We start from the raw sequence: 22,168 nt of genomic DNA on the forward strand, positions 1-22,168 counted from the left end.
GCAAACATAACCAACCAAATTTACCAGCATCGATACGACGCTACATAGACCATAGATGAACTTCCTCGGCACGGCCGCCCTTTGGTCACCACCCCTCGACAAGATCGGCACATTTCCGGTTAACACCAACGAGATCCGTTCTATTCAAACCCTTTACCTTTTGAAAACTTCATAATGTCATCAGTAAGGATCCTTGTAGCCAATGAAAGGTCTTTTTGTCTTTCTGACACTGTTTCTATTCTTGTATTTAATATTGAAAATCTTTATACTTGACTTACGTCACTTTAGCCTGTGAGTATGCATTAGTGGCACTCTGATTTAGAAGTCTTTATATATATAGTCATTGGATACTGTTGTGATTCCAATCTTAATACGTGGAGCTGAAATATGGGGCTTTGAAAATGTATTATTGAAAATGTTCATATAATACTTTTTAGAAAACTATTTCTTATAAAAGAAAAGTTCGCATTAATTGTTGTATGCTGAACCTGGCAAGAAATCAGTTCATATTATTACGCCAAACTGACTTCAGAAAAATCCTCAAAGTTATCTAATATATGGTATTTTTCTTAGTTAACGTCTCTTATAGATCACCAGATAGTAATAATTACATTTCATGTATACATGGCATTTTAGTTCAACTGTGATAATGTATAATGCATAAAACGTAAGTTGAAGAATAGTCTCACTGCTTTGTGTATGTATACATTAGTTGCACTCTGATTTAGAAGTGTCATCTAAGATCAGATTCTATAAATGTCTTTTTGGGAGTGAACCTCATAAGCCAAAAGGCATCACAGTATTACATGACATGATTAATAAGACACATGAATAGAAACATATTGGATCACTCATCATACCATTCACGCATAAGGAAATCTGAAAACGTTTAATCGCCATGGATCACTTTCCCTTTAAAAACTGTTGTAGGAATCATTGTTTTTGTATGCTTTCGTTCGGATATTTATAGTTTGATAAAAATATTCTATCTGTATTGAGAACCGTTTGTTTAAATAAAGAAGGTTATTGAAGAAGCAGATCGTCTACTGATTCGCGGTTTGTATGGGAATTTGTCAGTATTTCAACGTTTCGAAGTCATTTTAATGTAGTAAGAACCCAAATGTTTGAAGACTTGGTAGGTAAGTTCATAATCTATAGTAGCCCATGCTTGTGGTTAGAGTCCACGAGCATGATCGGGAAGTCAGACTCGCTGACTTGGTTAACACATGTCATCACAACCAGTTTGCGTAGATCAATGGTCATGTTGCTGATTACTAGATTATCTGGTCTAGACACGTTTATTGACAGACCGCCTCCATATAGCTGGAATATTGTTGAATACAACATTAAACAACAAATAAACAAACGTAATCTAATATCTAGAAAATGGACTGAATAAAACTATGAACAAACAGAAATTGCTGATTAATAATATTGATACTTAGTACTGAAAACATTTCATCAATAAGATGCTTGTAAATTCTTTGTGAATTATGGGTCTAGCTGGCCTACTTTCAATGAATTGTTTCCTTTCATTCATGAGGTATAACTCTTGTTGGCTGCACACTCTAGTATTGATGTCAAGCAGGTGCAGAAACTGGAATCTGCTTAGCCCTGTCGGACAGAGTGGGCATATGGAATAAACTAATAACTCTGAGACAGAGTCGTCATATTGGCAGCAATGATTAAATAACCTTTGCAGAATCTAACGATCGTTCATAATTATCTGTGGCTTATCATGCATACATCTTAGCACAATATCATAGCAGTGAGAGCACTGAAATATGTCTATATTAGGAGAAAGTTCTCCCTGCAAGAAGGTATGGGAGTCAGATATAGGTTGACACTTCAGGAAAGCATGGCCAGCTCGCTCTGGGAAATGAGTATTATTTATATTTTTATGTTCCACAGTAACACGTTTACCTCTGCCTACATTTGTTCTAGTAGTAGCAGTGATGAGATTGGGAAGGTTCCGTCTTCAACATGGTGAACGTCTGAAGGTTATTTGCATGCTTCAAACTTGTAGAAGTTTATAATTCTGTGATTTGCAGATTTGGAATAGGCTCCTGCAGAAACTAAATGTTAATTCAAAAATACAGAATGCTCTAGGCAACACAAGAAGTACAGGATTAATCAGTAACCAGGCCTTTCAGAAACTGATCTGAAAAAGCCAGTCAGATTACGGTTTACTCGACGTAGGCCATAGTGATTAATGTTACTGGTCATACGATTAGGAAGCTTTAGCATGCAACTAATCTCTAAGCACGTCGACCACATGTTGTGCCACAGTTAACAAATCGACACATTTGAACACGACGCCAAGTGGATCTGTAAATAAATGATCTTCGGTGGGTTTGCGAAGACTGTCAGAACGACATTAAATGAAACAAGAATACACTGATTCATTGAGCTGATGTAATTTATGTTTTGATATTCGCGGCACTTTCTTTAAATGTTGATATACATATTCGTATCACCTCCTTTACATGCTGATATACGCATTCGTATCGCATTCTTTGAATGATGCCATTTAATTCTTATAACAGAGATAATATATCAATGAAGTTTCAGTGATGAAGCTATAATTAACACGTGTTTGATCACTTTCAAACAATGTTTCTTCCTTTGCTGGAAAGAGAAATTCCCTTTGATTTTGTTAAGTGTTTCGAGCATTTGAAGTGTAAATCGCGAGCAGGTCATTAATCATTTGCGGCACCTTACATGCTGATGTTGTGTAGGAGACGATGGCGCCTTCCCTGTCCTTAGTCTCCCTTGTCTGGCTTGCAGAAACACAAATAAGGAGTTCTATTTTAGGGTCACTGTGATGTTTTGCGGCTTTAATATCCAATGCTATGTCATGTGATGGTTGTCTGGAGTCTAATTATTTTTGGCGTTTTCTTTCAGTTTGTTGAATGTATCACAATTTTCACCTTAGGTGTGTATTCATTGTGTGTTACTCCCCGTGTTTCGACATTTTAACTCCATTAAGATAGTGGTGGAAGCTCATGCTGACACTCCTTTCCAAATGACTGGGTATACATGTTATGGTAAGCGTTAAAGCACCCGTACCCACAAACAACCACTGTTTTCAAATAACCACTGGTCCAATTCCATCATTTCTACTTTCAAAATATCACAACAATATTCACTTTGGTCAGTTTTCAAAATAACATTATGTTATGCTAGGCGGTGGCTTCATACATGTTGCCACATACGTTATGATCATGTAACAAGCCGATGATACAAGATATCATTATCACTTGAGACGCTTGGGATCATGAAGGATATTAGATAAGGATTCAGTCATTACTGTATTAATCATTCCGACACAATATCAAAACTGAATGCCACAATATGATGGCATCTGAAAAGAATTTATTGACACAATGGATAGGTTTCTCAGTTACAAAGGTCCACACATGATAAGCAAATGCGGGACGAAAGCAAGAATGATAACTCTAACATTACGTTAACAATGCGATGGTTTCATTGATATTTCAGTCGTGCACGATCGTAAATAGGCAAAAGTCTGCCGGAACGATGTCTAGCTGTCTTCTTGATGAGAAGATATCATTCCACGACGACATTGTTGACTGTGTTTTCACATTCTACAACGACTTGGTCACGTCATGTTAGCATGCAAGTGCCAGGTTTCGATGTTTACACATTTTCATTCTCTGTTATGTTTTGTGTACACACCCTTCCTGTTTCCTGGCTCCTCTTGATTTTGACGTTATAGTCATTTTGAAGAACACACCAAGAGTTACCTCTCCACTTTGTAGCAAAACACTGAAGACATTCTGGCCATAGCTGGTATGGTGAATTATCTGCCGATGGAGAACTATGCATCTTACATCCAGTAATCTGCCCCTTCTTGATTCTGTGTCTTGCTTGTGAAAATATGAAATCAAATGTATGTAATAAACGCAAAACATCACACAACTGACTTTACAATATGAAACTACTTCTAAAACTACTTGTAAAAGTAACATATTTCCAGTTCCATGTGGACAACTGATCGCTATATGGTTTTACATTTCTGTCACCCTGTTATATAGCATAATTTGCTATTAGCGTTTGCAACACCAGTGTACACTAATGTCCCAACTGTTTACATGTTCACAAACCAAGAGGTAGTTATCAGCAACTAGCTGCCGTTCGCCTCTGTTTACCATCGCATGTTTACTTGATTGTGCGCAGGTTCATAATGTCATCATTCGCTTATGATTATATTATGGCCGATTGATCTAATAGTCCTAGACGATTGACGCCGTTCTTTCAAACTATTCCAAATGATGACTCCTCGTCGTTTGCGAGAAACCTGCATCGTAATGTTATAACGTTAAACTCAGAACAGTGCAGAGGCTGTTCCTGATTCGCATAAACTGTATTAAGGCAGTGTATGTGGGGCTATATACTGAGTTGGTTGTTTGGTTGACTTGTTCATCATCGACTTTCGAATGCGGTCGCCACGAAGGATATCGCTGGATCAGCGCTCACTTCCAGACATCATGGACCCATGCCCAATGACATGTAAATGTACATGTGCATGTGCAGTTAGTTCAGTCCCAAGTACTTTAGCTCATACTTGCCATAAGGCTACAAAACTGAATATATGGTGAGGCAACATCTGGTAGAAAAGCTGACATGGCAGAGATGCATTAATACTCCGTCAAAGAAAGTTGATATTCCCTTGTCGTTTGTAGTCAGTACAAGCGGAATCGACAAATACCGACACTAAATGACACAGATGATTCATTTGCATTGTCGTGATGACCAGCTTGGTCGTTGATTCCTGCTCTCTTCGTCTGGAGTGGTCAGGTGATCTTTTTTTCTGAGCAGCATTCGTTCAAGAACCTGACAAGTTGAGTACTGTATCACTGATGACTGCGTATTCAGCATTCAGGTTCATGTGTGAACATTGTCGACATCGATGTTCATGTTTTCGTCGCAAACGATTGTTTGGGAGAGAAGCAACGTGTTATGGTATATCCCTGTAGTTAAACTCGGGTACATTTACCAGACAAATGTGTTTATGTTTAAGGTAGCCATAAATCGCATGTGCATAGCTGCTTTACTCCTTTTTCTCAGCACCATTGCCCTTGATAGTTATGGGTGACAAATGAACAAATAACCACAAATCTGTTATTTCATTCTCCTATGCGAAAAGTATCACTGAGCACTTCATTGACCATCAAAGGATCCAGTGTAACCTAGTTTGGTCTGTAGCATTAACAATACTTTGGTTCATGTATGCATAAAGCTACGCTGACCCGCGAATGCATGTGTGTCTGTCAGACTAGAATAACTCATGAATTTCTAAACGTAAGATACAGAATAAGTCATTGACTTCACACTGTGAATCACACTTATTGTTTTTCTTCTTTTAGTCGTTTGTTTGTTTGGGGTTTTTTTATGCATCGAAACCTGTAAATATCATGAGAACATTTATTCATACTCTCGACAAAAACTCTATATAATGTACTTGTCGGTAAATGACTATGAAATTTACTTGCACTCAGAGGGAGAGATTGATTCCAGGAACTGAAGCTGTTTTAGACCGAATCGTCTGGAGTAACTTCAACCGTCAGCGTTTTCCAGGTTTAGGAAGCCACCAAATCATTGGTCTCACACAAGAATAACCCTCTAAAAGTGGTGTACATCGTGTGTCGTACATATATTTACTATGGCGTAAACTGAGAGGCAACACTTATGAACCCCACCACCACCCAACCCATCCACCCCCGACCTAACGAACACAGCCTCTGTAGCCATGCAGTTGAATTGGGAGTTTTAGCTTTCCAAGATTGTTAAAACAAGACAGCGCAAACAAGTGTGTGCGTTAAAGATGAACTCGTATCAATATTACACTGATCTCAGTCTAAGGGACCACATATGACATTGTGTCCCCGACTCATCCTTTGCATGTCCTTTCAACGATTGACCATAACCGCATAGCATGAGCAGTGTTTGCACCAACTGATCTCAAACTGAGCAACTGCTTCCCTCCCTGTACAGGAGAAAAGGGGCATCGGGATTAACCACCGGATGTCTCCAGCTGCCTATGTAAGTTACTCAACTGTGAGGGGCGTGGCTATCGAGGCCAACACGCTTCTTATTGATTCCTCCTGGCTCTTGTAGGTTTCACTATCGATCTCTGGCGAGGGAGGATGAAACAAATCACGTCACGTGGCCGTTAATTAGCGCTGCCTCCAAATAAAGCTAAGCACGTGGGTTTGAACATTCTTTGCTAACCTTATTCGTTTGTGCACTGTTCGGATCAGTATCCGGTTGGCATCTGTTCATCTGCTACAAGGTAATTGGATATTTTAATTGCCGTATTTATATATTGCCTTGTGCTGTTTGTGTGATATATGTTATTCAAGTAGCATATTTTTCTGTTTTTTATGTTAACTACCTGTGAAGCAATTTCAACAACACTTTCGATGCTAATTACAACTATTTTTTCAAGAAATGTCTCTCGTTTCATTTCTGATGGCGCATTTCACTGATGCATAATATGGGCTGCTTTAGAAAACGGTACAGTTACATACATACATACATACATACATACATACATACATACATACATACATACATACATATATACATACATACATACATATATACATACATACATACATATAGCTTCGCAGTTTGATATTTCGAATAGATGCACGCATAAAGTAGATACTCTATCGTCTATCAGAACTTTTTCAATAATCGTTGCAAGACAAACAGTCGGATACCCATAAATAGGTTAAGTTTACCACAAAAACATTATATCCGTCTTCAAAATCAATTGTTAATAGCTGAAGGCATTTCGGAGTGTTTGAAGGGTGGCTACTCGCGTGTGCACAACATCCCCTACTGAAAACTACCAACTTACCAATGTTTCTTTAACTTGGCTTTGAAGTTATTTCTAGAGATGCCCGAGACATGCTGTGTAGCGTTTCCTGTAGAGAGAACAAATCACCGTGTCGAATCTATTGACATTTTACTTGAGGTGATCGAAAATATGCACATAATAAAACACGAATATACATGAAAGGAACGACCTCAAGCACGGATGTAAGATCAAGCACTTCCCTTGGCATGTACACGATCAAAGAGTAATTTCACTACCTGAAACGATAAATCATGTCCATTCCATTCAGCAAAGAGCGGTACTTGATGATGATGATGATGATTATTATCATGATGATACATATTCGTTATTTATGCTTTTTGAGACAGGTATGCAGTTACTTTTGGTATACTGGAACCCGTTATTCCAAAATCCTGTTGTATAGACAGTATTAGGAACAATGTAACACACGTAACGTCAGGATATAATCGGGACCGGTCGAATGGCTTTTTGCGACTACCTCACTTACATCTACCGTAGCTTGCAATAGTAACAGAAATGGTCATTTATATAATAAGTAACATTTAATGTCTGTTAATGTCAGGTAATATCTAGTGGCTAGGGCGTCTGACCAACAGAAGCTGAAAGAAGGTAAAACTTGTCACCCTCCCTGGTGTTCGGAAATAAAGGAATAGAATCGGGACACTCGGAGTGGGTATCTGAGTGTGGTAACCATGTTTGACGGTGGTATGGTATCTCAGTGGGCTAACCCTTCAAGACTAGAACAAGCAACCTAACACACACATGCACACGTCGCGATTCGACTACTACAGTCACAAAATATCTCTGTCAGAGACCAACTGAAAAAAGTGTATGTGTCTTCGTCGTACTGGCGGTATCAAGTCCTGATCGCCATGTTTTTGGCCTGGTTACTGTGGATGGGTTACTTCTTCCCTACACTTGCTCGGTTTGTCTGCATCAGTGCAGACAATATGTGTATGGTGAGAATAGTAAGACCGTTACCTATGTCATTACACCTGAAATCTTCAGAAATCGATAAACTGAGTGGTGCTAACATTTCAGTGTGACATTCAAGTTGTTTCTGAAATACAATAACTACCCAAACCTTGACCTCAGTAGTAACTATGTTCTCCTTTTCGTTCCCCGGGGACATGAAGCAGAGTACGCTGATGCCTTCAATATGCTATGTGATACACAAACCTATGGCATCCTCATTTAAAACTGTTTCTTGAAATGTTCATATGATTCTGAACTCGTACTTTTTTCTTTTTATTCCTAAAACATAATGACTGTTCGCTAATAAACCACCGTTAAATCATATCCATATGAATAGTCTGTTGCTGATCAAAGAGTGTCGCAATACAGCTGAACCTCCGTATCAAAGAGATCTTGCTGTGTTTTTGCATGCCTTCGGGTTTGTAACAAATTTATTTTGTTACACTTCAAATGTATTCCAAGCAGAACGGAACTGAAAGAATTCTCTTCTCTGACGATTAACAGGGAAAATGTTGAAGTCGTCTTTTGATCAAGCAATAGCCTTCAGATATATTCGTAATTAAGAAACCTCTGTTTATCTATTTACTGAAAACGATACGATCTTCTCTTGGAGAGATGCAAAACCAGGATGTCCACAAACGACGTCAGATCGATGGCCACTCTAAAACATTTTACAATGAGGAATTAACAGTTTGATATTATCGACTTTTCACTGGAACAGTAAAAGCAAATACTGTTTTTAAAATATTTGGTGCGAAAGTTGTAACTTGAAAGGTTTTTCCTGATTCATAACTCTGGTCAATCGTTGTTTGAAACGTTGACCTGTTGAACTTGTGCGTCACGCTCACCAGTCATTGATTGTCAAATTGTCGCATAATAGTACAGCAACCTAATAATACCTGTACACAAATGGTACAAAAGTATACAAAAATGGTATACAAAATATGACTTGAAGCAGATTACCATATGAGAAGTACAGATAGGTGAGCATCTATGACTACTGGGGGCGGTGGTTATAACGTTCGTTCGAAGACACGGGTTCTACTCCCCATATGGGCACAATATATGAAGTCCATATCTGGTGTCCCTCTTCGTGAATATTGCTGGAATATTGCTAGAACCTAAACTCAGTCACAGTATGAATACTGTCACGGAGGCATGAAACACAAGTACATGTTCGACTTCATGAATACTAGTATACATATTAGTACAAAAGTGTTCCATACAGAGTGAAGCAGAAGCACCGTCTCCCGTCGTACCGAGTACACTGCCAATAAGGTAACATGGTTATTCATAAAACATAATCATTTATCTCCAGAGCGACAGAGTATTACAACATACATGCCCACACTGCAAACAGGGTATGACATCAAACGCCTTGCAAATTACCCCTGAAGGTCCGGGTTAGAACTGTTCTTTAACAACCCGCTCTTGTCGAAAAGAGGAGACGACCAGGACCGGGTGGCCAGGCATGATTGATGCTAGTCATTATCCATCATTTGCGGAGATTAATGCTCTCGACATCAAACACCTGACTGTCAGGTCCATATTCGACAATTTACAAACACTGACATATACCTGTAATTTTGCTGAGTGCGCCGTTAAACAACAAACAAATAAAGCAATTCCACATTTCCCCCTTGAGTGTTGAAGTGTTAGGTGTCTTTTAGTATAAAGTAAAGCTTCAGCAGCGTTTTCCCATTTTCCAACTCTTAAGCTATTAGAAGTCCCCAGCCACAGGATTTGTTCTTCCTTATATGACTTTTGACATCCTAACATATCATATTTGTAATGTACTCTGTATATTAATCAAATGTTATTTTGGGGCAATATGTAGTTGCTATGATAACGTTATCATCCGAGTGTAACCCCTCAAAGACGTAGGATCTGTAATGTCAAGACTAGCTGTCAAGTTTTATCAATAGTCTAATCATTATGAACCGTATTCATGCACATCGCTTGCCCAGAGTGTGATGCCTGATTTATACCAATAATATTTAACGTCAGCTTCATTACTCTCTTTCATAGAACAGTTGTGTACCAGGAAGTCCGCCTGCTTAAGATGCACAATAACTACGCTTGTCGAGATTGATCGCCACAGCTGCCACCTGTACTGACGTTATACCTTGTCGGTTTGGACTGAGTCGTGTTATATATGCAATGTTATAGATCAAGTCTCCAATAACCGTATCCACAGAATGAGGGTCGGGAAGGTTATATTGTATATAGCTGGGTGCCAGTGCATATCTGACACTGAATGCCCGCTTCTCGCCCTCTCAGGGGTCACTTACTTTATATCTACATGACATGTAGTTTGTGCATTACTTAGAATGACTGCTGTAACTAGTCTTCCACCAGGGTCAGTTTGTTCATGCATGACATGGGATGATTGCTGCAATCAGTTTTCTCCAGGGACAGTTAGTTTTGCTGTCATTAGAATGACTGTTGTAACCAGTCTTCCCACAGAATATATCCTACATGAAATAGATAGAGAGAAGTACATTCGTGAGTGTCAGTAAGTATATATTTAACATGAAATGAGTACTGTTATGTCAGGCACATTCATGTTGCACTTTCTTTCCAAGTGTTCCATAATGCTAGCTCTATTCCAATCACAGGATGACTGAATTACGTGAATTAATTGTGCATTCATTCATAAAATGTTATTGTTGTTAAACACACAACCTGTACAGTAATAGTTGACGCTACATTAACTGTTGAAATAAGATGTTTTCTTACATCTAGCAAAACGTAAGCAATACCAAAATCGATGTAACATCAAAATTGGTAGCCAAAAACAAGGCAGCATACAGTCACCAAGGAACGATCGTACTTTGGGAGTGAAATCATTGAAACTAAATACACTATGTACTTGTCGTTACTTTACACTGTGTGTATAACTGAACACCCAAACACCGATACACTCTAACGTATATACAGTATTATTTGTAGAGAGAAATATTGATATGACTATCTGCACCGGATGTGACTGCCGATCGTATGATCGTATTAATAACAATAGCAAATAGAGCGTCACGGTAATATATCTTGTCTGCCTCTTAACAAGCAACGGCTTTTATCATTTCATTTGCATTATCATCAATTGCCATTTTAGACTGATGTGTTTGAGTCTCATAATGAATAACTTTATATTGTTACCAGGCAACCGATAATGTATCAGTAGAAAATGCTGTAAGAAGGTGCTATAAATTCTATTGGAAACTGTTGTATGCAAACAGTCGGTCGTGTTCCCTTAAGTGCGGGGGATTAGTTGATGTCATTTCGGTAATAATTCCAATGATGTTGACCATGCTGTATTTTGGTTATGAATTAAGCAAATCATGCCTGCATAGTTCAATAGCCGTTAGTCTGTTTATTGTCGAATGTCACCTATTGACCAATATCACTTGCACTCTTGATACAAATTCACATAAATTGCGATGCCAAATCCGACCAGGAATTAGGATTATCGCACCTGCTAGTTCTGTCAGATTTCATCTGATATAAGAACCACATAAATAAGCAACATAACCCACCATAATCCACATACCAAGCAAACATTCCATCTCAACCAATCACAAGTTCTGTCACAACCAAGCACACATTCCATCTCAACCAAACACACATTCGGTCACAACCAAACACACATTCGGTCACAACCAAACACACATTCGGTCACAACCAAACACACATTCTGTCACAGTCAACCACACATTCGGTCACAACCAAACACACATTCTGTCACAGTCAACCACACATTCTGTCACAGTCAACCACACATTCGGTCACAACCAAACACACCGTAACTCACACTCCACATATCTGGAACACAACAACGCCCTGTTATTGGTCAGCATGATGTTGAAACATAAATCCGTTGTCAACTTTATCCACCAAAATCAATCAATAAACACAACGTCCCCAATATCGCAAGGATCCACTATTTATTTCGGAACCTTCTGTGGGGTAGTTACCTGTCCTATTAACACTACAACTTTCTCACATGGTCGTTGCTGTATCTTTGATTCGCGTGATGCTTCGCAAGGACCAGTTAAACGGTTAAACTTCTTCGAATGCAGAAGTTCTGCCAACTGTGTTCCCCAGACAAAAGCTTGACCGCGTTGACGAGAAACACGTGCTCACAGTGTTGACCGAATCAGAAGCAGCATTCTCTGTTGACGACATATGTGAGTAAGACGGCTGGTTTGGAATAGTAAGTTCTGTTCGATGTGATTTTATCCGAACAAATAAAGTCACGTTGTTGGAAGTAATGCACATCGGCATACACTGTTCACATGGTATCTCCTGCCAAACCTAACCTACATGTCGAATATGTGTTGTCAACACTTACATCACAGATATAACGATATAGTTTCAGAAACACACAGCAGTCGGTATCAGGAAGGGATATATTGTAATATTTATTTATATCGATGGGTATCAGTTCTACAGTGGGTGATACTACAATCTGTTCTGCTGTGTCGCCCACTCTGTATAGTCTGTGTCTCTGGGAAGCGTTGTAGCCTTCTGTTTTCATACTTGGTAGTCAGTGTGTGATGACGTATGGGTTGGTACCATAAAGGGAAATAACTTTATTGAACGGACATATTTCCAGTGACGTAAATGTGAGCATAAAGCACTCCAGGCATATACAAGACCGAGAGCTTCCCGATAACATGCTGATGACTAAATCAGGTTGTAATTATTAATAGGTCTCACGTTAAGACTCACCAGAAGCTTATTTCGACCAGAACAGGGTCTCCACCATTTGTTTTTCTATATGTCAAAGCAGAAAGGGATTATGTTAGTGAAAACCAAGTCAAGGCATAACATTTATAAACAGTCCTTGACACGACATGTATATAAGATACGATAGATGATGTACAAAACATTTACATAACATTTCAAACGTATTCTCTCAGCTGACACTAATGACACGGGCACCAACAGACACCATTTTGTCTGTAACTCTTGCTCAGAAGGTTCACGGTTCTAAACCTATCTTGTAAGGCAGTTCAATCCGGTCGCGGCAGTAACACCCACATCTTTATATATGTGTTCGAACATAGTTGTAGTTATTCAGCTATTAAGAACTCAAATCAACAATGAATGTGGGAATATATAGCCATAGCAATTTCCAATGACGCACAAAGCACGAAATTAACTAAGCAACTCTTGCCGCTGGCCTGCACCACAGTAATGTTTATGTGTTAACCAACCGTGTCAGTTGTAATCAGTAACCTGAAATAGGCTACACATGCTACAAAGCAGTCGGCTTGATTTAACCAAAATCAACATCTAGGCTTAACAATCACTGCGTTTCAACGATAAAGCTTTGAATAATTCACTTATGTTCTGGGCCCATGATCTTAATCGTTATAGAGTAATTGGGAAATGTTTTGTGCAGCTAACGAAGACATCAATCTTTTATACTCACTTATCAAGTCATCTTTATCATAATGAACGGAAATTAAGAAAACGACAGGAATAATCGAACTGCTATAAAATCTACGGATGTGACGAACTAATTGCAGTTTGCTAGAATGCATGTATATGTTCAGAAATAACGGTGTATTGATTATCCTTACACTGGATTGTATGTAAAGGTAAAATGTGGTGACGGACTAGCTGCAGTCGATTATCTGCTTGACAAGAGATGAAGGTGAGGCACATAGCGTAACTCTGATTAATGGGCAGTCATTACTTCTGAGAGTTCAAGTATTACAATATCTTAAATTTAACAATCATCACGTTCACTGATTAGAGCCACCCCTATGCGTAGTTGACAATAATGGTAACTTGAGAGGATGGCGTTCAATGTCGTTCTTGATCAGACGTTCATTTCATAAACTTTTTTCTTGTCATCACTCACTCATTCAAGCGGGCCCGCGCACGCACCACTCACATTTTCACTCATTCACTGTAACGCACGCACGCACAAGCGCGCTCACACGTTCATTCATCCACGCACTTAAACGTTCAGTCATATGTGAACTTATTCACCCACTACTGATATTAAGACGTTTACTTCACTTCAACAAGGAACAACAACATGTGTGCTTCATCTGCATATTATCATTTCCAAAGTCCTTCGTCGGCGTATCCGGGCTTGAAAACATATCGGATCAATTGCAGTACAAACAGATGTTAGCGCCACAATAACCGAATTTAAATGAAGGTTTGATTGATGATATGCTGTCTGAAGACAATTGTCCCATGGGAAATCTAACCACGCCACCTAGCGGGACACTGTGATCATTACCTCACATCACAACTAGAGAGGGAATATTGGTCATTTAATCATCACATCAGATACTACAACTTAGTCGTGCTATCAACGAATGCAAATAGATCCAGGGATGTGGGTTTGCAGAAAATATCCCAACCGCTTGTATAATAACAAGGAGGCGTATAACAGTATCGTCAACACTCAGTGGGTTAGAGACGAACATATTTGTGTGGTCATATATTTTATATATGGCTTTAAAGGGTAAGTTGAGACACAGCAGATCGTTGATTACAGTCAAGGTTGTGTTTGTAGGTTTGTATATGTTGAAAAGTATTCTCAGCTGAAGGTACAGCCGAAAGAAAACAAGGGATATGTGACACCAAATGTGCTTGGTTCTTTGTCTTCGGTGAACATGCATGCCTTGTCCTCTCTGTGACCTTCAACATGGGCACACCAGATACTCCTGAGCTGTAGTTTTCTACTAAAACAGACTCCGGGTTTTTAAGCTGGTGTCTGAAAAACCCAAAATTCATCCCTAAATCATTAAAACTCATCATTACATATTATATCCCCCACGAAATATTAAACATGAAAGGTATATGAGGTTATACTTTTCAATATGGTGCTGCGTTCTCCTCACACTCTTCTTTAAAGCTATTTGAAAAATTCATTTGAATCCTGACCGTTGGGTCAAGACCACCCCTGCATAGCTGTTTGTGATGCACACCAGCCATTTCATTGTACACCTTTATCAAGCCATGATGCCCTGAGGGCCGATTGCATTCGTTAACGGGTATTTCTCCCCAGAAGGAATTGTTATTAATTTCCAGTCTATTTAGTCGTTTAGGAACAATTACATTCGTCGTGCCATTGCCGCGCCGATGCCAAAGCTTCCTTCAGTGAGGCCAATGAAGTCTTTAACTACAGTTATTATCGCTGGCAGTCAATTGCAAATATCCATGCCCAAGGGAGAGGCAGTTACCAGTATTGGTGCTGGAAGTAGCCGAGCAAATAGCCATGATACATGTGTTATACTCATTTATGACTTAATTGCCACCAACTCAGACACCTAATGAAGCTTCGTTAGCTGCGAATAGTTTATTACTGTAGGCTGAAGACGACTTAGGTAACTTAGGTAGGCGATCCATATATCAGTAACTCTCTGGAGGCTCGCCAAGCATCTGGGAACAGGAATATTGCATAAGTGTGGTTAGATTACAAGTGGTTTCAGATCTGACACTGTTCATTGTAGCACCGGTGATGTAGCCATTGAATACTGAATCCTGTGGTACTTTAAACAAAGAATGGTACTTTCAGCAATATGTGCAACGTGCATAATAGTTACGTCTAGATTGAAAATAGTGATGAAAACTTCACATGGCTTTACAGCTTTAGTTTGGTCTATAAATGTTTAAAGAGGTTACCGTTGTTACATGAGGGAATCACCCTTTCCTTGTCAAGACGCATACAGTATGAATGCGTAAGTAAACGAGGTTCCATTCTCTATTTACCGTCGGTCCTTTGGATTGCATCGTGTTATACTAATGTGTTATATCACCTAAATTGAAATCACCGTTGTCTTTTTCTGACATGTTTCAAGATAACTGCGTCAAGCGTCTGTAAATCAAAAGCTATTTACATCGGTTTCAAGCCGCGTGTTTCATTGCAAGTCCTGTTTGCTCGCCTCGGAAGACAAATTGGTCCCTACCGAAGCACGCGATACATTTAGCTTGTCACGAAAAGTGTGGATGCCCCTGTGTCTTGTTAATAATTGACCCGGATCCGGTACTGATACCCTTGAATGTGAAATGCTTGACTTCCTCTAATCAACACTTTGAAATAGCGATGTGCTGACACTATATGTGGCTTGCTTGTCGGCGTTTTAGTGTGAATATAGTCAGTCTTACAGTGTCTGTGTTTGGTATCAGTGAACATGCATTGTTCTGTGGGTTCTTTAGCTGCTTCGGATATTGATGCAGTTTGATTCGGACTGTTCTTGTTCTTCAGCCGTGGTTGAGATTTACTGAGAAAATATCACCTGAAACACGTTAAAATAGACCGTTTAGGTTACTTGACCTCAACATGAGGGATCGATATCAATATATTCATTCGATCTCCACTCATCTCCTAAATAGGGCCAAGTCTAAATTACTGATATTTGTAAATGCATTAACTGATGAATGTGTCGAATGCGGCGTCATAATTCTAAAATGTATATGTGACCGGCATTAGCAAGTGTCTCCTTGCCTCTTGATTTAACTAATTATTGCCTTCGTCCTGGGGTTACAGAAACGACAAGAACAAAAAGAGCTTCTTGTCCTAGCACACCAATGGTCATTTTGTGCTCATTAACGTTTCCCCGAAAGCTGATGTCAGTGAGTTTCTTATGTGTATGTGACAATGCCCCACCCTTCCCCAACTGAATAAGTAAACTGGACGCCGCCGATATTGAAGTGCCCATGTACCCGGCAGGATGAGAATCGTAGATAGGCTGTGTAATAACGACTGCAGTACAACATGACCAATAGATATCATAAATATAATAAAACATATCAGTATTATTGTTATTAAGCAGGATATTTAAACTGAAGCCGTCGGATTTTGTTATTCCGTGGAAGTTGCCTGAACTGATCTATGATTGATCTAACTATAAAAACAGCGTCACGCCGGGTTCAATTCCCCACATGGGTACAATGTGTGAAGCCCATTTTCTGGTGTCCCAAACTGACAAACAATTTCTGTTGTTGTGTCGCAGTGTAGTTTTTCGCCTTTATTTAGCAATATTCCAGCAATACTGCGGCGGGAGACACCAACAATGTGTTTTACATCTATGTGGAGAATGGAATACCGGTCTTCGGTGTGACAAGTGAATGCTATAACTCCAACCACCTCACAATGAATTGTGTGTAATGGCATATGGTCTTAACGTCTGTTTATAGTGCCAGATATGTTATGTTGTCATAGTGCCTGTTCATAGGGACACAGGAAATTCTTATATGTTGATAATGTCATATGGTCAGCAGTGTCATATTTTTCACACCTATTCATAGTCTCTCCACAAATACTATGCAATTTACGTTGGTGTTAACGCCCAAACTGACTCATTTCTGTTGCTATGTCGGAGTGTGACAAAGATGGGACATGGGTCATATTTCAGAAGGGTTTATGACCAAACCAATATGAAACGTTCGTACGACGGGAGATAAACACTTGAGAGATGGTCGGTTTGTTCAGCTTCATCGTAACCAGAGCCATTGCGAAAATAGCCAGTTGGTTGCGTTTGTGTCATTTCTTTCAGCCAAAATATCCTTACGTGTATCATGTCCTTTATACCTGGAATGTATCTATACACGCTAGTCGTAGGCATTGATACATAGTGTAATTTCTTTTACTGCATGTACTTCATAATTGGTAGTTGGTAATGACTCTTCGGTTTTGAGTGATCCTGCATATTTGTTTACAAAAAGCCTTGTTGATTGATAATGATATATTAACATCACTTTGAGCCGAACCAAAGTTGGGTGCTTAGTACAGGGTATGAAGACCACGGTCCTTATGCTGGTCTCACGGGATGACATAATCTCCAACTATCACCACCATCTCACACGACATGTCCCAATATTCAGTCTTCCAGTTCTATTCAAAATAAAAGCGGCAGGACAGGTCTTAATTAACCAATGCATGCTAAGCGTGAGTGCATTTTACGCCATGTATTACTTTTTGGGCAAAGTGTTTGATTCTTGTAGGATAATTGACGTTAAATCGCGAATGATGAAAATATTCATATTCCAAATTGAATTATGCCAATCAATGCATATGCTGAATATTGGACCCTTGTGTTTGATCAATGTTACAGTTCTACAACGACCTGCGCCTTTGATTTACACTTGGCTCTTCTCGTTCAGGTTTTGTTCCCTAGCCGCACTACAAATCATTCAAATGTATTCCACCTTAGTGCAACTTGCTCGCTACACGTCCTTTCAATAAGACAACTGACCATTTGATCCACATTTTACAATTTAATCGAGACCTCCAAGATCTTGCATGGCGATGTTAATGTAATATGATATTTTGGGATGAGAGGAGATTCTTTTTACTGACAAATTGTTTGAGCATGAGACATTGTGGCAGCTTATCTGAAACTTTAGACATTCGCGTCAATCGATGAATATGAAATATCTCCCTTTTTAGCCACAGAACACCCTGGGACTAAATTTTAATAATTGATTTAGAATTTAGAGAGTTTTTTGAAAATAATAACGTTGAAAAAGTCCCGATAAACAGATGCAGCGCGTAGTGTTAAGTGGCTAGCTTTGCGTAGCATTACTTCTAAATCCCCATCACCAACAGCCTTTAATATTCCCGATTCTCACTGAAAATGGCTAACCGGTTTTGAATTTTTCAACTTCACATATTTAGCTGGTAGAAGTTGCTGACCACAGATACGGTCTATTGTAAAGCACTTGCCAAGGATATCATTTCCTTCAGACAAAATGAACCAGACAAATGACTGCAAATGTAATTTGGTTTTCGATTCATATCGTGGGTAAACCCAACTCATTTGGTAAACAGACATCAAACATAGCCAATCGACTTGTCCTTTTACCGTCAAACTATTGACCAGAAGCCCAACGATTCTGTGATCCTACCAACACTAGTTTCTTACATACTGACAAAAACTCCACGATATAATTTGCTCATCCTCTTCGTCCTGGTTATATTTTCGCTCCTTCTCATTCCGTGGATAACGATGTTGGTCTTTTCTGTCTGCAAGAGTGGAAATCAATGATCATGCTCTTTCAGAAAACTCCTCTCTTGAACACAAGGAGAGAGGGGGATGGATTTCCTATACACTGCAGCTACTCGTTGGAACATGGGAGCTCTGAATCGAATCCTTGCGTCCCAGGAAAAGCAGGAAACATGTTAATTATCGAAAATAACTCCTGGAATCAATAAGCAAGTTCTTCCACGGAGCAATTACCAAACCATAGGGCTATTCAAAGCTGGCCACGCTCAATAGATGGGCATAAAAGGTCTAATGACGATCCCTGGATTACCATATATTGAATGAATATGATTGAGGGTCACTAACAAAGGCGCGCTTATATAGCTCGACGAATAAAACTTTATGTTAAGATGTATTTGTTTTAGTTGTAAAGTGTGTTTGTATATTATAAAAACGTCCCAAACAAATTGAAACATAACAACGTTAGACGCACTGAGACTTAAGTACAATTCGAATTGTGGCGCAGTCACAATGTCCAGTGTGATACCTTAAAACATTATGTTTATAATAAAACTTGCTCTGATTTGTATAGATATGATGATGAATATTCCATGGCGCCAGAAAATATTGAAGGTTATATACCAGATGATTTGGATGTTCACCACAGCCAATTGCAGGACCATGTTATGCGATTCTCTATCTCAAATTAACCAATTAAGTTTTCCATTGACATCAAATAAGCATAGCCATTATTTATTTTCCAATCAAACGATCATTTTATAAATGGCCATATATAGGTTTATGCTATGTCAGGTATGTAAGTAGCTATTATACCTTCGTGTGTTGTTTGCAATACTTACCACATAATCAATAACGTTCTTTTGTCGCTACATTCGGTGCAGGTACATGCCAACAGTTTCAATCAAGAAAAAACAAATGAGTGTTAAACACATTTCATCAAGTTTTTTTCCTTTAATGCGATTCTTATTATCTCAACCTCCTCCATGGATCTGTTTAGTAGCATATATCTCACCCTTCTCTCAAGCAAAGTGTACATGTCGCAGGGAGATAGTCCCTTAATGTCCCTCAGTTATTCCTGTAGACTCTATAACAATGCAAATTGTATTGCACACGGGAGGATGATAAATGTATCTACAGTTCTTCTTTGAATACGACCATTTGTGTAGGATGGCTCCATCAGGACGGAGCACGCATCTTGGACATTATGTTGGAAGTGATATGCCTCTTTCAACAAAATTTGTAAAAATGGATTTGAACAGTTTGTTCTCAGGACAGGAGAATCTCTAAAAGGTGAGATCTTCTAGATTTTCTTAAACGTGTCTCAAATATTTGCATAGCTGGTCCAAAAGTATTTTTCTCAGATCATAGCAAAGGCTTTGTGTTCTTAACCGGTTCGTGTGAAGGATTAATTGCTATGTACACTGACTTCAAACAGCCAATTTAAGTTAACCGTTCATGACAGATGTTGCTGTATGGAGTAGTTATACCAAGAACGGTCATTAAACTGCGGCCATCTGTTCGGCTGTTAGGAAGTCACTTCACCAACTCCCTGTAACACTTAAATGAATGTAACTCTACAAAGGCTGTAACACTCTCACTAAGTGGCCTTTACTGCTCGACATAATTAGGTTCATAACATAAGGAAGCGTGATAATCACTGACCAGTTCACATATCAGAACTTTGGTTATTGCCCTCAACAGTTCCTACGTTTAATTGTGTATTGTATACAGTGGAATGTTGACATTTATGCAGCTGTAGCTTGGACTTGAGTGGATAGCACTGGTTGGAAATCCGAATCAGTTTTTTTCTGCTTTTAACATATCCGTATACCTTATCCGCTCTGGTTCCTGAAGAGAGAGAGAGAGAGAGAGAGAGAGAGAGAGAGTAGGCCCCCAGTGCTCCGTGCCTGTCAAAAGAGCCAAGTTAACTTGGGATCGAGTGGTAATGATGTGTTTCATGTGGTGTAAAGTAACATTTAGCTATGAAGTCTAAACCTTCATTGTACGACCAGTTGTATTTCAAGTATAACATTGACTCTGTAGGTAGATTATCGTGTAAATGTGGCGATGCCAGTTATATGGAACTATGACGAACGCGTGTCTTCCTTTGCAGGGAGACTGTTCAAAGTGGACTTTCACTGAGTATTCGTTTTTTTTCCTTCTTCTTGGGTCAGCGTTTTCAATCAATGCCATCCAGAAGACATTCAGACTCTAGACAGGACGTTATTATAGGGGCTGCGTCACAGCAACTTTAGATATGATGTTATTATTAGGACTACATCACAACAACACTATACAGGATGTTATGATATTTGCTACGTCACAGCAACTCTAGGCAGGTTGTTACTATAGGGGCTATGTCACAGCAACTCTAGGCAGGTTCCTATCATTGGGACAACGTCATAGCAACTGTAATTAGGAAGTCATAATCCTTTCTTGTCGCTTTGCTGCAGCAACAATAGTGAGAATGGCATTACCCTGTCTAGTTAGTTGTCATTATTCGGTCTGGTCGCTGTTAACCTGCATAATGATGGTATACTGCGGAATGCAGCATGAAGCCAGCTTCTGAACGTTTCACGTCTGTCTGGTATCAAGCCAGCTTCTGAACGTTTCACGTCTGTGTGGTATCAAGTCGCCTTCCACAACACATTACATGTTGGTCTCGGATAACACCAGTCCTCCAATGTGAAAGCGACATTAAGGGAAAACTGAAACATCTACTCCAAATGAATCAACTGTCCAGATAAACATAATATTAACACGTCCCTCTTAATGTGTTACGAGGAAATTTAGATATACAAACAACGTTTCTCTTTTGGTGTGTTACCTACGTACTGAACTCTGTCGACATTGGGCAACATTTGTTCATTTCTTAACTATGCCACGCGATTCATAGGGATTACCGTGTGTGAAAATGTTTATATCCAAGTAACAATGCAAAACTGTTTTCCTCTGACTGAAACCATGTTGTAGACATGTCTGTTCCCTTTCATCAACGTATTCGATAGAAGATCGTAATGCGGTGAAGATGGGTTGAAATACGTCCTTCGTGGAGCATGTCATCCACCATCATATTGCCTTATCCTTTTTTGGGCATTTCAAAGTCGGTAGAGAGAAAGTGTAGTAACCACCAGAAGAAGTAAGACTTTGTAGATATCACTACAATGACATTTTTTTTATTCGGTATGGAGGCCACATTTAATATACAAAAAGTTCAGTGCACAGCGGTGTACAATGTAAGAGAGCAGGTTATACTCAGACTGGCAGGTTTCGTTTCAGGTAGAAACTACAAGGTAGTACATGTTAATCGTTAACTGATGTCAACAAC

General features: G+C 39.2%; 1 protein-coding gene across 2 annotated transcripts in view; it reads left to right on the forward strand.

The window, feature by feature from the left end:
* Positions 1-6,258: 6,258 nt before the first annotated feature.
* The window catches only part of LOC137284464 (vesicular acetylcholine transporter-like), a 92,899-nt gene continuing 76,989 nt past the window's right edge, over positions 6,259-22,168 (forward strand). The window contains exon 1 of one of the 2 annotated variants that reach the window (XM_067816280.1): positions 6,259-6,316. The gene's annotated coding sequence lies outside the window, so the exon portion shown is untranslated. The remainder of the gene's footprint in view (positions 6,317-22,168) is intronic. The other variant, XM_067816278.1, reaches the window with a different exon arrangement.

Source organism: Haliotis asinina, chromosome 5 (genome assembly GCF_037392515.1).
Source record: "Haliotis asinina isolate JCU_RB_2024 chromosome 5, JCU_Hal_asi_v2, whole genome shotgun sequence".
NCBI lineage: Eukaryota > Metazoa > Mollusca > Gastropoda > Lepetellida > Haliotidae > Haliotis > Haliotis asinina.